The sequence below is a fragment of the Lontra canadensis genome, unplaced genomic scaffold (assembly GCF_010015895.1).
Source record: "Lontra canadensis isolate GAN:19392208 unplaced genomic scaffold, GSC_riverotter_1.0 scaffold107, whole genome shotgun sequence".
Lineage (NCBI taxonomy): Eukaryota > Metazoa > Chordata > Mammalia > Carnivora > Mustelidae > Lontra > Lontra canadensis.
In genome coordinates this window covers 1,914,791-1,932,349 of record NW_022631101.1, presented here as the reverse complement: position 1 = coordinate 1,932,349, position 17,559 = coordinate 1,914,791, and positions in this window count along the sequence as shown.

Genomic DNA, 17,559 nt, shown 5'->3' with positions numbered 1-17,559 from the left:
ACTGCAGCAGTTCAGGAAGAAGATGATGGTAGCCAGACCTGGTGACGGTGGAGGTGGAGAGGGATGGTTGGACACTGATAGAATGTGAAAGTAGCACTCTCAGAACTGACTGGCAGACTGGACGTGGGGAGTAAAAGAGAAAGAAGAGTCAGGGATGACTCCAAGTCACGTGAAACTCTTAGAACTGGTGTTTGGTTCCAATTAGGATTAGAAATTAAGGATCAAGCTAAGGTTAAGATTAAGGATCAGTAGCAATCAGTATTGGTGGAGTTTCGTTTGAGGTTTGAAGACAAGGTTAAGATTCAGGTAAAGGTGACAATTAGCGCTGGTGTTCAGGTTATGGCCGTGGTTGGGGTTAGGGCTAGGTACCCAGGACCTGGATAAAGATTGGGTATAGAGTTAAGACACCTAGACTCAAAATCAAAGCTAGGATTATACCTAAAATCAGGGCTGGATTTGGATCTTAGGACTGCATTGGGGCTGACGCTGGGATCAAGGTCTCAGGACCAGGGTTAAGGTTTAGACTTGTGATATAAGTGGGTCATAATAATCAAACTTACAGTTAAGGGTTGCATCAGAGCCAAGGCGATTAGAAAGAGAATTAGGCCAAGACAGGGGTGGCACTAAGGACAAAGTTGAAGTTAGGTTATAACAGAAACAGAACTAGGAATTTACCGGAGGTCAGAGTCAGGTAGGTCAAAGGTAGAGACTAAGATTGGGGTAAGACTACCTTTAAATGTTGACTCAGTTTTTGGCAGGATGTGGGTTGGGTCCTAATATGAGAGGACATTGTCCCACCACTGGAGATGGATGTGAGTTGAAAATTCAGGAATTTTAGCGTGGTCTTGTCAGCTTTCTGAATGGGAAGGAAGGGTGGGCATGGTATGAGGTAAGGTAGTTTTAGCTGCTATAACAAATAAACCCTGACATCTCAGTGGCTTAGGACAGCAGTCGGTTAGCTCCTGCTCACACAACAGTACAATGCGGGCCTACAGCAGGTGTCCATTTATGGGCTCCACCATCACCGGGAAGGGGAAGGTGCAGAAGCCTTTCTAACTTCTTTCTGTCACTTCTGACAGTCTTCTATTCACAAACACTAGTCACTTGGCCCTTACCAGTGATACAAAAGGGGAATCTGGGAGGAGAAGAATGGATTACAGCCCTGGAATTGATGGGCAGAGATATCCATGGACAATCTTCAGCCTGGCGTTGGAGGGGTGAGAAGGGATATGGCCAAAAGTCCAGATAGATGGCAGAGATTGAGAAGGCAGAGAAACTCAGAAACAGAGAGAAATGGATGGAGACCACAGAGAGAAGGGGAGAAGTCAGAGAGAGGGGCAAGAGACTTAGATCGGGGACAGTGACACAAAAGAGAGGGTAGCTAGAGAGATGGGGGATAGAGACCCAGAGTGGGGAGACAGAGATCAAGAGGAGGTGAGTAGAGACCCAGAGAAAGAGAAAAAGAGAACTGCAAATAGAGAAATCCAGACAGGATGGCTGGGGGCAAAACCCAGAAGCCCCCTCCTCACCTTTCCTGGAGCCACCCTTCCCCCCTCTTTTCACTCAGTGAGGCATGACCCCCACTCTGGGTCGTTCCCAACTGTCAGCTATATGTAGCTCATTTGTTGATTTTAGTAAATGAAGTGTCATTTTTCCCTTTTTTTTTCTTTTTTTTTTTTTAAGTTTTGTACCTTAGAGGCAAGAGGGAGCCTACCCAATTCTGACCACCCCTCTTTAAAAACAAAACAAAACAATCATAACACTTTCCTCTCTTGCTATAGATTCCAGAGATTGGGTGGAACTTTGAAGATGAAGGTAGAAAACAAGTGGCCTTTGGTGAGGGGTATCCCCACATCACCCTAGGTGCCTTTGGCTCTCTTCTCCCCACCGGAAGACTGATCCCTGGAGAGGTTTTTGGAAATACAGATCACTTACGGACAAAGAGGGGGTGGGCAGAGGTCTCTCGGTTCCACTGCTGCCTACACCCCAAGGCCCAGAGATTCATGTGTCCCTAGGGCAAGATGTACTTCACCAACCTCCCATGGCAAGAACTTTTTGAGGGCAAATAAAGTCTCCAGGACCCACACCCCTCACCGCCTAAGGCATTGGGGGGGGCGGGACCAGGTGGGGGAGAAGGCGTGGCTAGAGCGGGAAGGGAGGTAGGCGTGGTAAAGTGTGGGAGGGTTTGTGCACACCTAGACCTGGAATTGACAGGTGGGCGTGGCTTCACGGCTTCCTGCCTGGGATTGGAGGGCTGAGGGGTGACGGGGGTGGTTGGGCGTGGCTAAGGAAGGCCGGCCTCCCAGACAGGGGAGGTATCTCTGGCTTGTAGCCCTGGGGTTGCAAGGCTGCGGAGAGGGAGTGGTTCTGGAACCCGGGTTCGCGCCGGGGTCTGAGAGTGGATGCCAGGGGTTACCTTGTAACTAGCCACGGGAACAGAAGATCCGGAAAGTATCGATGTAGCTCCTCCAAGCGCTCAGGAATACACGGGATGGTAACAATAACACCCAGGGGACGCACAGTGAAGCTGATGGAATGTCACCCCGCGCACGGTGCTGAATGACACACTAGACCGAATAGGCTGCCCTTGAGGAGCCTCCCCGCCGCCTCCCCGTTGCAGGCTGGGTGGCACCTGACATGCACCATCTCCTTGAATCCTCCCTCACAAGGCCTTATGAGATAGAAACTGTGATTATCTCCATTTTACAGACAAGGAAAAGGAAGCACAGAGACGCTAAGTAACTTGCCCGAAATCGTCTAGCTAGTGAACGGTGAGCGGGAGTTGAAGCCACGAAACGTCCTTCCCGAGCCTATGCTCTGATTTACTAAGACTCAAATACTCCCACGGATTCCGGGAGCAGACACAAGGTAACAAGCAGCAAATATACACAACGCACGCCCTGACTGGATGATCCTCTCCCCGCCTTGCCCACCGCGCCAGCCGTGGGACTCCACAGCTCAGCCTCCCCGCCTTCCAAGCCTCGGGTCCTCCCCAGACCCAACAATGACACCCCTTGCCTTTGTCCAGCCTTCCCAGCATAACTAAGGTTAAATAACCAAAGTTTCTAGCCACTGAGCCCAAGACCTTTGGAAAGACCTAGCATGGACTTCAGGGTGTCCTTGACCCCCGAGATTGGGTTAACTTGGAGGGAGTCTTTGCCTAATAGCTAAGAAGAGAGAGACTCACCCTTCCTTTGTCATTGACTGCCTATGGGATCATGGGAAAGGCTGTCTCTAGTTCTCTTTTTCCCATCTACATAATGGGGATAATCAAGGACCTTCCTTCTGGGATTGTTGCAAAGACTGAGTTATGTTTAGAGCACTTAGAACACAGCCTGATTCAGACTAAGGGCTCTTCAGACTAAGGGTGCTAGTTATTAGTAGATGTGAGTCTCAGTTTATCAGTTTATCTGTCTGGGGGGCTTGGCATGGACCAAATGGACGTCTGAACCCTCTGAAACGGTGCACAAAATGGCATGCATTTACTTACAGCTTTTATTAGATTCCCCAGTGGGTCCCCCCAGATGGTAAGACAATCCACAGAAAGGCACAAAGAGATGTCTTTCTCCATAGCAAGGGACCCCTAATCACATCACTCTCTGCTTATAACCCCTACCCTGACCCCAGGTTTTCCATGTAAAAGCCACACTACCCAACATGGTCTGCAGAGTCCCACTCCACTGGCCAACTCATCAGGCCGATTGTGAGGGGACCTGGATTCAGCCTGGCTGGCTCTCCTTCCCCCTACCCCCTTTCCTGGTCCTCTCTCTGCTCATCAACACACCAAATCTGCCTTGCCTCAGGGACCTTTTACATTTGCTTTTCATCTTCTTTTCAACTCAACATCCTACCTAAAATAGCCACACAACTCACCTCACCCCACCCCAGAGTCTCTAACCAGTATCCTATTTTAGAGTATAGCACAGAATGCCATTCATTCATTGATTTCAATATGTCTTTAAAAAGTGTACGTGCCAGGTGCTGATCGAGGCAACAGACACAACAGTAAACAAGACAGCCATTGCCTTCACTGGGGCTCACACTCTGAACCTCTTAAGTATTCGCTTATTTGCTGCTCTTTTGTCTTCCTCCCCCACCCCACCCCCAAATAAAATGTTTACTCCCTGACAGCAAGGAGAATTCCGGTCTCCAGCTCTTTTTAAAATGTTAAAATGTATCCTAAGCCAGATCTCCACATTGTCTCAAAGTGTCATTCCCGACATAATTTGGTAATTCCAAAGAGGAGAAGGCACCTACACATGGGGAGATGTGAACAGCACCTCAACCAAGGGATGGAACTCTGCATCACTGATAATGCCACAAACAAAGGTCACATGCCCCCACATGCCACCACTCCCCACATAGAAGGACAGGATAGCACCTTTGCCCGATTGCCTGAAATGCACACATCTAATCATAAGGAAATATCAGACAAACCCAAATTGAGGGGCATTCTACCAAACACCTGGTCTATTTTCTTTTTTTTTAATCTCAATCTCATGGGAAAGAAAAAAGGTAGGGGACTGTTCTAGATTAAAGAAAATGGAACAGACGTTATCACTAAATGTAGCATGGATCCTGGTTGAGAAAAATGAACACCACAGGTGTAAAAGACATTACTGAAATGATTAGGAAAATTTGAGTATCTATATTTGATAATAGTACTCTATTTATATTCTAAGTTCCCAGAATTGTATAACTGTACTATGGTTGTTTAGGAGAAAGTACTTCCTGTTAGGAAATATGTGCATGCTGAAATATGTACCAGAGTAAGTCATGAATGATGTCTGGAACTAACTCTCAAAAAACAAACAAACAAACAAACAAAAATATATATATATATTTGAACATTTGAATTTTAAACACATGAACTTTTTATAGTATTGGGGTGCTTAGTTGGCTCAGTTGGTGGCGCATGTGTGCCTCTTGATCTTGGGGTTGTGGGTTCGAGCTCCACGTTGGGTATAGAGATTCCTTAAAAATAAAATCTTTCTTGGGACACCTGGGTGGCTCAGCTGGTTAAGCGTCTGCCTTCAGCTCAGGTCATGATCCTGGAGTCCTGGGATCGAGTCCCACATCGGGCTCCCTGCTCAGTGGGGAGTCTGCTTCTCCCGCTGACCCTCCCTCCTCTTGTGCTCTCTCTCATTCTCTCTCAAATAAATAAATAAAATCTTTAAAAAAATAAAAATTAAAAAATTAAATCTTTCTTTAAAAGAGAGTATTTGATAGTATTAAGAAATTATGATTATGGAGCACCTGGGTGGCTCAGTGGGTTAAAGCCTCTACCTTCAGCTCAGGTCATGATCCCAGGGTCCTGGGATGGAGCCCCACATCATCAGGCTCTTTGCTCAGCGGGGAGGCTGCTTCCTCCTCTCTCTCTGCCTGCCTCTCTGTCTACTTGTGAACTCTGTCTGTCAAATAAATAAATCTTTTTAAAAAAAAGAGAGAAAGAAATTATGATTAATATTGAGGTATCATACCGTATTGCTATACTTTAAATCTTAGAATCACATACTCTAGCATATGTGATTGAAATGATATTATGCCTGGGGTTTGTTTTAAATAATCGAAGAGAGGCGCTTAGGTGTCTCAAGTGGTTAAGCATCTGACTCTTGATTTTTGGCTCAGGTCATGATCTCAGGGTCTGGAGTGAGACTCCACTCAGTGGCCAGTCTGCTCGAGATTCTTTCCCTCTCCCTCTGCCCCTCCCCTGATTGTGTGCACACTCTCTCTTTCTCCCACTCAAAAATAAATGAGTGGATCTTTAAATAATCTAATGGATGCCAGAGGCATGGTGGGAACAGGGATGAAAGAAAAATGGCCACGTGTCAGGAACAGTGAAGGCGGGTGATGGGTCTGTGGCTTCACTAAACCGTGTTCTCTACTTTTGTGTGTGTGTTAATCTGCTCAGGCTGCGATGGCAAAATACCCTAGTCTGGGTGGCTTCAATAATGGAAATATGTTTTCTCACAGTTCTGGAAGTCCGAGACCAGGGTTCCATCCAGTCTGGTTTCTGGTGAGAGCTCTCTTCCCGCCTTGCAGACAGCTGCCTCCTCTCCTTCTCACGGCGTCCTTATGTGGCCTTTCCTATGTGCTGGTGGGGACGGAGAAAGAGACAGAAACAGAGAGAATGAGTGCTTTCATGTCTCTTTCTCTCTAAGGATACCAATTTCATCAGATTGGGCCCCACTCTTATGTTCTCATTTAACCCTAATTACTTCCCCAATGACTCCCTCACCAAATGCCATATGAATGGGGCAGGAAGGGAACAACAATTTAGCCCATGACAGTGTATGTATGAAATTTTCCATAATAAAAAGTTCTTGGGGAGAATTCTCAAATGCCAGTGTGCACCAGAATCACCCAGAGTGCTGGTTTAAAATACAGCTACTAGGGTGCCCAGGTGGCTCGGTGGGTTATGTGTCGGACTTTGGCTCAGGTCATGATCTCAGGGTCTGGGGATGGAGTCCCTCTCCAACCGCACTGGGCTCCCAGCTCAGCAGGGCATCTACTTCTCCCTCTCCCTCTGCCCCTCCCTTTACCCTCCCCCTGCTTGTGCTTTCTCTGTCTCTCAAATAAATAAATAAATCCTAAAAAGGGAGGGAGGCTTTTTAAAACATTGCTAAAATACAATGATCACACCTAAAAATTTTTTTAGAAAAATTCCTAATATCACTTGATATAACTGCCATGTCTCTACAGCATGTTTGGACCTTTGAGAAGAGTTTTTTAAAGTTTCTTCTTCTTCTTTTTTTTCTGTAGTAATCTCTCCATCCAATGTGGGGCTCGAACTCAGGACTCTGAAATCAAGGGTAAAATGTTCCTCCTAGTGAGCAGCCAGGCACCCCAAGGAGCTTTTAGTCTTACGGTGAAGAATTTTTCGTGGTGGGAGATGAGGCCAACAACTACGGACTGTTCGATCTCCTGAAAACTTAAAGTTGTCCGAGAAAAGACGTGTAATTATAGCATACTAGAAGGCTCAGCTGGGGACAGGGTTTTACTTATTCATAATAATATAGGCATGAATATTGATCTAATAATAAATTGGGAAGCAATTCCACAATGAGGAAGGAGAGAGCGAGTGCCTTAAGGGGAGGGGGTCTGTGTGTAAGAAACTCCATCACCTTCCATAGTGGAAGTCAAAGGATAATGTGAAATCGAAAAATAAGTAGCAATTTAAACACATTATCTAGAATCCTGGGAGTAAAACACCAAAAGAAGGGGTGACAAGAGTTCAAAGTGGTTGGGTAAGAATAAAAATTAAATTTTAAAAAATTATTGACATAAAGCACACCAGGGGTCCTTATTGTGGAGCGTCCGTAGAGCCTCTCCGAAGGGTGGGGGTCCTTGAGCCGTAGGGTTGTGTGTTTGTGTACGTTTTGTTCAAAGAAGCGGGATGCTGGACTCTGGAAGGGGAAGGGTTCTCTGAGATGAGGCAGCACGGGGTGGGGAGAGGCGAGGCCATCGGGATTTGTGAAGAGCCCAATTCATGTTCAGGGGACCCTTATCCTCACCTCACCCACCCCCAAGGAAGCTCAGGACCCCCCAGGGAAGGCCAGACTAGGGTCCCAAAAGGAAGCAGAGGGCACATTCTGTTCAGTTCATTTGAGTGGTTGTAATTTACAAGGGTGTAACTAACCCCCAATGGATGGTGCGTACCCTGGGGCAGGTAATGTGGCCTCTCCAGGCTGGGAACTGTGAGGAAGGGAAATGGGGGGCAGCGGGGGGTGGGGTGGGAAGATGTTGGCTGAATCCAATGGGAAGCCAGATCCCATTGATGCATATGAGACAGAGCTGGGAAGAGAAGGGCAGGTGTGGAAGCTAATGGAAGCCACCCACAGCAAGGAGCGGAGGGACAGAACTGTAGGTCAGATTCCATTCTTAATCAGAAGGGAGGGTGGTGATACCAGGCTCTTGGTTCGGGACAAACCTCTCCCCTGAATCCTGGGCAGATCCCCTCATCTCTTCCCCGCCCCTCCCCAAGTGTTTCTCTCTCCTCACCACCCCTGCTCCACCTTCTGAAAATGCTTCTCCAGTGAGGAGGGTGGTTCCTGGAAAGAGCAAAGCAGCCACACTGGACCAGAGAATACAAACAGGTAATCAACATAAGAAAAGATGCTCAGAGGGTTTAGCATCTGCCTTCAGCACAGGTCATGATCCCAGGGTCCTGGGATAGAGACCCACATTGGGCTCCCTGTTCAGTGGAGAATCTATTTCTCCCTCTCGCTCTGCTTGCTTGTGTGCTCTCTCTGTGTCTAATAAATAAAATCTTTAAAAAACAAACAACAAGTAATCAACCTCAGAAAAGACGCTCAGGGGTGCCTGGGTGGATCGGTCAGTTAAGTGTACCACTCTTGGTTTTAACTCAGGTCATCTCAGGGTCCTGAGATAGAGCTTCATATCGGGCTCCACACTCAGCGTGAAGTCTGCTTGGGATTCTCTCTCCCTCTCGCTCTGCCCCTCTCCCCACTCATGCTCTCTCTCTCTCTTTCTCTCAAATCAATAAATAAATCTTTTTTTTAAGATTTTATTTATTTATTTGACAGACAGAGATCACAAGTAGGCAAAGAGGCAGGCGGGGAGGGGGGAAGCAGGCTCCCTGATGAGCAGAGAGCCTGATGCGGGACTCAATCCCAGGACCCTAGGATCATGACCTGAGCCAAAGGCAGAGGCTTTAACCCACTGAGCCACCCAGGTGCCCTTCAATAAATAAATCTTAAAAAAAAAAAAAAAGACATTCACCTTAGTGAGCTTGAACATGAGAATGAAACCAGGAAGGAGCTTTAGGAAAGGTGCGGACATGGAGTAGTTGTAGTCTGGCCATCTTCTTAAAGATAATAGGTTGGCAAGTTTAATTTTCTCTGCTTCGGATACTGGCAGGCTGAATTATTTGTGTCAACTCTCCCACTTAACACAAGGGAAATGCTGGCTACCTGTATTTTCCCATCTCAGAAGCAGTGAAGAGAAAACAGTTTGGCCATTTGTTGTAACTCGAATCAGGCACTTACCAGGGAACCCAGCAATCACACGATGGGTGCTTTCCCAGAGAAATGAAAATACATGTTCACACATACAACGGGCCCATGAATGGTTACGGCAGCTTTATCCAAACAGCCAAAAATCAAAAGCAATCTGGGTATCTTCCAACAGGTGAACAGTTAAGCACGTTGTGATACTCCCAGCCCATGGATGACAACTCAGCAATAAAATCGAATGAACTCTTGGCACATATAACAGCTTGGATGAATTTCCAGAGAAGTATGCTGGTGGGGAAAAAAAAAGCCAAGCCCAAGAGGTTGCACACTGTATTATTCTATTTCCGTAATATTCTTGAAACGAAAAAAATCATAGAAATAGACACTAGAATATGTTGCCAGGGATTAAGAAGACGGTAAAAGCCAGGAGAGGAGTGAGCCTGTTTATAAAAGGGCAATCAGGTGATCCTTGGGGTGATGGAAATGTTCTGTATCTTTTTTTTTAAAGATTTTATTTATTTATTTGACAAAGATCACAAGTAGGCTGAGCAGCAGGCAAAGTGAGAGGGGAAAGCAGGCTCCCTGCTGAGCAGAGAGCCTGACATGGGGCTCTATCCCAGGACACTGAGATCATAACCTGAGCCGAAGGCAGAAGCTTAACCCACTGAGCCACCCAGGCACCCCAAGAAATGTTCCATATCTTGATAATGGTGGTAGATAATGCAAACCTACACGTTATAAAACCACATGGAACTAAACGCACATACACAGAGATGAGTTCAAGTAAATGCAAAATCTGGACATGATCAGGGAGGGGATTATATCAATGTCTACATCCTGGTATTATGTTATTGTTTTGTAAAATATTATCATTTAAGCAAGCTGAGTTAGGAATACACTGGATCTCTATTATTTCTTATGACTGAGTGGGGACTCTACAGTTTATCTTAAAATAAAAAGTCTCATTTTCAGGGTACCTGGGGGCTCAGTCAGTGAAGTGTCTGCCTTCAACTGAGGTCATGACAGTGATCACAGGAAGTAGCAGAGCTGGGATTCAAGCCTGTGACTCCAGAGCGCATTCTCCCTCCACGTCAACTCAGCAAAGGCGCGGGTATGGGGAGTTGTGAAGATCCATTACATTCATTCACCTATCTCTACTGTCCATGATGTACCAAGCCTGGGAATACTAGAGAGACTACTAACCAGATGCTGCCCTGTGAGGTTTACGCTCTAGTAAAACCAGCTAATGTTAAACTAGATAATCAACAGGGTAATGACAGAGTAATTTGAGGGTGAGACAGAGGACCTGGGGGTGAGAGGGTGAGCTCTAGCGAAAGCATGGCCAGGGAAAGCTGATTTGGGCTTGGGCCAAGAGTTGGATGGAGCTAAGGAGCCAGCCTTACCAAAATTAATAAAAGGGAAAGAAGAAAGGTTCAGGAAAGGAGAAGCAGCAAGTGCAAAGGCCCTGTGGCATATCTGAGGGTCAGAAAGGAGGCTTAGATGGCAGGGGAGGGATAGGAGATGAGGTCAGAGAGATCACAGTGGAGGCTTTGGGTGCCAGAGGGGAATGTGGACATGGCATTTAGGGACCTGTAGGTCATGGCTAAATTTTGGGACTGCATTCTGAGATTCACAGAGAATGAGAGATTTGAAGCAGGAGTGACACAACTTGATTTGCATTTTAGAAACCTTTTTCCGGGGTCACCTGGGTGGCTCAGTGGGTTAAAGCCTCTGCCTCTGGCTCAGGTGGTGATCCCAGGGTCCTGGGATCAAGCCCCACATCAGGCTCTCTGCTCGGCAAGGAGCCTGCTTCCCTTCCTCTCTGTCTGCCTGCCTCTCTGCCTACCTGTGATCTTGGTCTGTCAAATAAATAAATAAAATCTTTATAAAGAAACCTTTTTCTGCTGCTATGTGATATTCAACTTCTAACCGCTTCCTTCCCCTTCTTCTCTGCCCACACCTATCCAAGCCACCATCATCCCTCCCGTAAGTTGAACAGAGCTGCTGGCTTCTATCCTCAACTCTCATAGTCTTTTCCCCCACCCAGCAGCCAGATGGACCCCTTAGATCTTGAATCTAAGCAGACCTTTCTCTGCTCAGGAAACCCCACCTTCCCTGGCTCCCCGCTCATTCAGAGCACGAGGCAGATTTCTTAACAGTCAGGGTCCTGCATCATCTCTCACCTCCCCCCGACCCCGCCATGTTCCTTAAATACCTAAGGTGTGCTCTGACCTCAGGGCTTTTGCCCTGGCTCTTCCCTCTGCTTGAGACAATCTTCCCCACATGTCTATAAGAGACAATTTCCCCACATGTCCTCTCTTACCTTCTCCAAGAGACCTTCCCTGACCACTCTCTATTTCCCTACCCTCTTTATTTTTTTTCTCTATAGTATATAACCTTACCCAGCAAATTTCTATCATTTGTTTGTCTTGTTATCTATATAAAATTCCGCTCCATGAAGTCAAGCATTTCTGTATGTTTTGTTCCTCACTGTATCTCCAGCACCTAGAACAGTGACAGACACACAGTGAGTAATCAGTAAATATTTGCAGAATGAATGAGCAAATATTCTCCCCGTGTCTCTATACCTCTGCATCGCATTCCTCAGTAAATCTTTAGTGAGGGAATAAAATTAAATATGATGGCTAAAGCTCACCTTGGACATCCCTCTGCTAATGACTTTACCTGTGTTGCAGCGGCCATCCTCAGAATAACCCCTTAACAGGATCCCCCTTGCCGTGATCCCCCTTTTGGTTAAACGGAGGAGACGGAGTCCAGAGAGGTGACATTACTTGCTCAAAACCACACAGCTGGGAGTGGCAGTGCCAAGATTTCCCGCCAGCCACAACAGAGATCTTGAGGACAATGACCGTGACTTCCTTGGTCCTGGGGGAGTCTCTCACCTCCCTGTCTTTCTTTTCTCTTTCTTTTTTTTTAAGATTTTATTTATTTATTTATTTATTTATTTGAGAGATCATGAGCAGGGGGAGGGACAGGGGAAGAGGGGCAGGGGAAAGGGGCAAGCACACTCCACTACTGGGCTGGGAGCCAGGTGGAGTTCGGGGCTCCCTGCGCAAGCTCAAAACCAGGCTCAATGTCAGGACTCGGAGATCACGACCTGATCCGAAGTCAGACGCTTAACCGCTTAACCGACTGAGCCACCCAGGTGCCCCCTCGCCACCCCATCTTGGCCTCTGCACAAGCATGCCCTACAGTCCCTCTGGGAATCTGGACTGCCTCTCTATGTGTGCCTCCCCCGCTTTCTCTGGGTCCCCCTCCTCCTGACTCACCCTTGCCCTGCCCGCCCCTCTCAGGACTTCCAGGCACCAGGCAGAGAGGGAAACTCACCAGTAAACAAGGCAGCCTTGCTGTCTGGAGACTGGAGCGGCCATGGTGGGGGTGGAGGTTGTGAGGGAGTAAACACGAGGGCTGATGAATTTCTCATCAGTATCATCTCTGCCTTTCCCTCAGTACACAGTCCCAGCCACTCCAGGGAAGAAGGCTTGTCTGAGGAGGGATGTCTTTCAGTTACTGATCCAGTGAAACACCACCAGGAGGTGGAGGAAGGGTAGACATGGCGGTAATAACAAAGTCCTAGAAAAAAACGACTGGGGATGGGGGGCGGGGCTGGGGCGTGGGATAAGCCATAAAGGGGGGAAAAAAAAAACCACAAAAAGTCTTGTGAGCAACAGAATCGGAGAGTCTCCAGACAGTAGGTGCCATTATTAAGGGGAGTCATGGAACCTTGAAAACTCCACACATCCATAGTCACCCTCACGCACACGGCGGATCCCACCGCCCGGGCGACCAGCACTGGGTCCACACGCAAGGACTCACACCTGCTGAGCGAAAGGTCCCGACTGTGATGACTTTGTGGAAAGCACTTAGCCCAGAGACCCCCATACTCGTCCTGGTCCCTCCCTCCAGGAGCCTCATTCTTCTGTGTGGTAGATTCCTGTCTCTTCTGCCTTCAAGAAGGTACATCCCTGTTCGGCAGGTTTCATGTGTTTACTCTGTGAAAACCTATGAGACTCAGCTACCCCCATCCTTCCCAGTTTCCCACCTCATCCTACAGTTCCCACACCTGGCAAGTCCCACCTTGCCTCCTGCTTTTTTTTTTTTTTTTTTGACGGGGTGGGGGAGAGGTGGAGGAGTAGAAAGAGAGAGAATCTTAAGCAGGTTCCATGCCCAGCATAGAGACCTACGCAGGGTTTGATCCCATGACCCTGAGATCGTGACTGAGCCAAAATCAACAGTCAGACCCTTAACTGAGGGAGCCACCCAGGCGCCCCACCCCTGTTCTCTGCTAAGCACTGTTGCAGACTTTCACCGGAAATGGGAGGATGTCCTGAATTGGGCTCCAGCCTACCCTCACTGTCCATATAACCTTGCACAAACCCCTCCACCTCTCTGAGCTTCCCATGGCTCATCTGATATGTGGGGTTTTTAATGCATTGTACAGGGTCTGGGTAGGGCGTAATTCTGACCCAAAGAAGATGCTCAGGAAATAAGGGCCCTTAAAATTATCGCCTTAACTGTGTCTTAATTATCTTAGCTAATATTTAATAAACTCATCCAATGAACCAGACTCTATGTTCTGGGACAGGTGATGACACCATTCTCTCTTGACAGAGGGGAAACCAAGGCTAGGAGATGTTAGGTAATAAGCCTGCTCAGCTAGCAGGTGGTGGAACCAAGCTAGACTCCGGGACTGATTAACGATCATTTACCCATGATGCTGTCCACCAACTAACCTGGGGTGTTTTGTTCTCGAGTCACCCCACTGCCTGACCCAAGGACGCCCCCCCACACTCTAGAACAGAGAGTTCTACACTCACTTCTTCAGGGAGGTGAACCAGCAGAAAACTTCACAGTCGACCATATGACCGGGGGGGTCCTTTTATTTATAGATTTCCAGATAGTGCTTGGTGTGCACATGAATCCAGGGATCTTGGCCAGGAACCATGGCTTGAAGAACTGAATTCTTGAATCCTTCCCATCCAGAGGCCTGTTTCCACATCAGCAAAATAAGAAAGTGGGGCGAACTAGACTAGATGGTCTGGAAGACTCTCTGGAGCTCTTGGATGCATTCATTTATTCATTCATTGTGCTGACTAGTATTTATTGAGGCAGTATAGGGCAGTGGTTAAAGGCAAAGACTTTGGACTCTGGCACACCCAGGTTGGAATCCCCAATCTGCTGCTTGCCAGCTGTGTGACGGTAGACAAGTCACCTAACCTCTCTGAGCATCAGTTGCCACCTTTGCAAATCATGACTAATAATAGCACTTACCTGAAGAAAGGGATGGGGGTTAAGTGACTCTAGTTGTGTATGGCGCCTTGTGGGGACAGCCTCAGCTCTCATCTCAGGGGCTCACAGTCCAGAGGGGAAGACAGACCAATCCCCAACTCAGAGTGGGCAGGACTGGGATGTGGTCACCTAGAGAAGCTGACCCAGGGGTTCAGCCTGAAGGTCTAGAGGGCTTCCTGGAGGAGGAGACATTAGAGCTGAACAGTGACAGCCATTGTAACCACTCAAGATACAGGAGTCACCCATGTGAAAACTTACTATTGGTCCGTGGACATTTAGAGCAAGGAAATAGAACGTGGTCTGGAGGGCCACACCACCTCCGTCCATTCATTCATCTTTTTCTTTTTTTAAGATTCTGTATATATGTTTTAAGTAATCTCTACACCCAATATGGGGCTTGAACTCACAGCCCCCCAAGAGTCGCCCACTCCATGGACTGAGCCAGCCAGGCGCCCCCATTCATTCATCTTGTTAATATCCCCTGCTCTGAGCAATGCCCAGCCCTGCGCTGGGCAATGCTGGGGACACATCAGTGCCCAAGACAGCCCTGATCCTACCTCCCAGGGCTCATGGATTACCACTGAGGACAGATATCAAACAAGTCATTATCCAAAGCATTACTTCAGAAAGGAAATTGCAAAAAGCTAGGAAATCGTATGGCAAGAATACTTTTCCTGTGATATTCATGAATTTCCTCCCTTTGTTGCCTCCCAACCATGAGCCCATCTACAGAAAAAAACACATTCACTCAATAAGCATTTTTAAGTTCTTTCTGAAAGCATAACATGTCGTTTCCCATTGGGGATTTTTAACACACTTTGGTCAGACTTTGCTTCCTGAGCAAACTGAGACAATGTGAGCTGATGGGGACAGCCCCACTTCCCCTATCCAATCAGCAGCAAACAGAAGAGCATCCTAAAATACATTTCTCCTATGTCCCTCCCCTGCTTATAGCCTTCAGTGGCTCCCTATTGCTCTGAAAGCAAAGACCAATGGACTAACTTTGACCTCTATCTTATTCTGTAAGACCCAATACTTGCTTTATCAAACATTTTGAAATGTCTCTTTAATATTCTAAAATTAGGGGTACCTGGGTGTCTCAGTTGGTTCAGCATCTGCCTTGGGCTCAAGTCATGATCTCGGGGTCCTGAGATCAAGTCCTGAGACAGGCTCCCTGCTCAGTGGCGAGTCTGTTTCTCCCTCTCCCTCTGTGATCTCTCTCTCTCTCTCTCTCTCTCTGTCTCTCTGACAAATAAACAAATTCTTTTAGAATAAAACTTAATAATAATAGGGCACCTGGGTGGCTTAGTTGGTTAAGCATTTGCCTTCTGCTCAGGCCGTGATCTCCGCATCCTGAGACTGAGTCCCACATCAGGCTCTCTGCTCAGCAGGGAGTCCTGCTTCTCCCTCTCGCTCCCCCTCTGTGCTCTCCTGCTCTCAAATAAATAAATAATCTTACAAAGTAAAATAATAATAATAATAATAATAATATTCTGAAATGAAACTCACAGGTAATACAGACCACCAACACACAGGTTTTATTTTTAAAAAGTAATATCGTGTCCTGAGTTACAAAAGGGAAATAAAAGACAGCCATTCATAATAAGATAATAATCTATTTTCATGTATGAATGCTCAGAGAAGGCCAATCTAAAACACATCTCATTAGGCAGATACTAGCATCTCTGTGGAGACTCCCACAAATGAGACAGGGACAACTGTGTGTTGTTTGGACAGTTGCCACAGTCAGCATAGCCTGGGGTGGCGGGGCTTCTAGAAATAGTGAACAGCTCTGAATAACAAAGTGCACAGTGGTTGCGTTCCAGGAAAAGTCGGTGTATCCGAAAATACCGTAAGAGCACTAGCATTTATATGCAAAACACAGCTAGGTTCTAGACTCAGATCATCACAAATGCATTTTTCTACATATGTGGGTGCCCAGTGGGGACACTGGATGGTAACGTGGGGCCCAAGATGGATCTTGGTCATGTGGATCGTGGAGTTCTCCAGCATCCGCGGTCCCTGCCCCCTAAATCCAGTCACTGCCAATGACCGTGACAAACCCAGAGGGCTTTGCCGAAACATCCCCTAAAAGCAATCTATGATCTGACGGCTTCCAGCCCGTACACGCAGGGCTGGCTTATCTTGGATCCTTGCTCTGTTCTTTCCACCCCACCGCCCTTGCTGTCCCCCAACTTCAGGGTTCCATATCTTGTGTCCCTCTTTCTGGAAGGTTCTTCTTTGTGGTCTCACCTTCCAGGCCATTACCCCCCAGCCCCGTCTCCCTCGGAGCACCCTGTTTATAGGTAACCGGGTGTCTTGGGGTCTTCTGTTTTCTAATTTGCTGGCTGTTCCCCCCAATGGGCTGGTAGCTCGTGAAACGGGCGCCAGATTCGCTGTGGTCACTAGTGAGTGTCCCGCATCCAATGACATAAGGAGCCTCAGTAACTCTGCCCTGAGTGGTCAAGGCGACCGATGAGGCTAGTGGAGGAAGAATTCCTGGAAGGGGGTGTGGGCAGGAGGCAAGCTTTTTCTTGGCCCCTGAGGTCAGGGAGGAAGTGGGACAACACACAGGGTCAAAGTGGGGCATTGTAAGTGAGACCGTGTCAGGCCATGGTCCTCTGCTACCTCTAAGATCAACTCCCAGTATTTCTAGAGTCAGACTGGGCGTGAATTCCAGCTGTGCCACTCCCCTGCTGAGCAACCTTACGTACATTCCTTAACCTCTCTGAGCCGCACATCGGTCTCCGTAAAATGCAAGCGATAATGCCCACCTCCCTGAGTGGTCACAAGGCTGACATCATGGGGATCTCACAGATCGCACAGATCTCATTTCTGGAACGTAGATCTCGTTTATACGGCATCGAACACCGTAGTGTGATTCAACAAATATGCTGAATATTTGGCTCCCAGTTCAGGACCTGGGTCAAAGGCCCAGCTCTGTCACGTGCACGCTCTGTGACTCCAGGCCAGTGAGTATCCCTCTCTGAGCTTCAAGCAACTCGCCTATCACTGGGGGCTCGTAACTGCGTTTCCCACATAAACGCTGTGAGAATGAGACCAGATCGCGCAGGTAACTGCTGTGCAACACAGTGTCTGGCCCGGGGTAAGGACCTGTTATCATCATCAGGAATGGCCCTGGAGTATCTGGAGGCCCGTAGCCTCGGACTAAGGGAGGATAGGGGGCAAGGGTGTATCTGCACACATGGAGCTATATGGAATGGGTAGGGAAACTGAGGCCCAGGGAAAGGAAGGGCTTTTCCAGGAGTCGCAG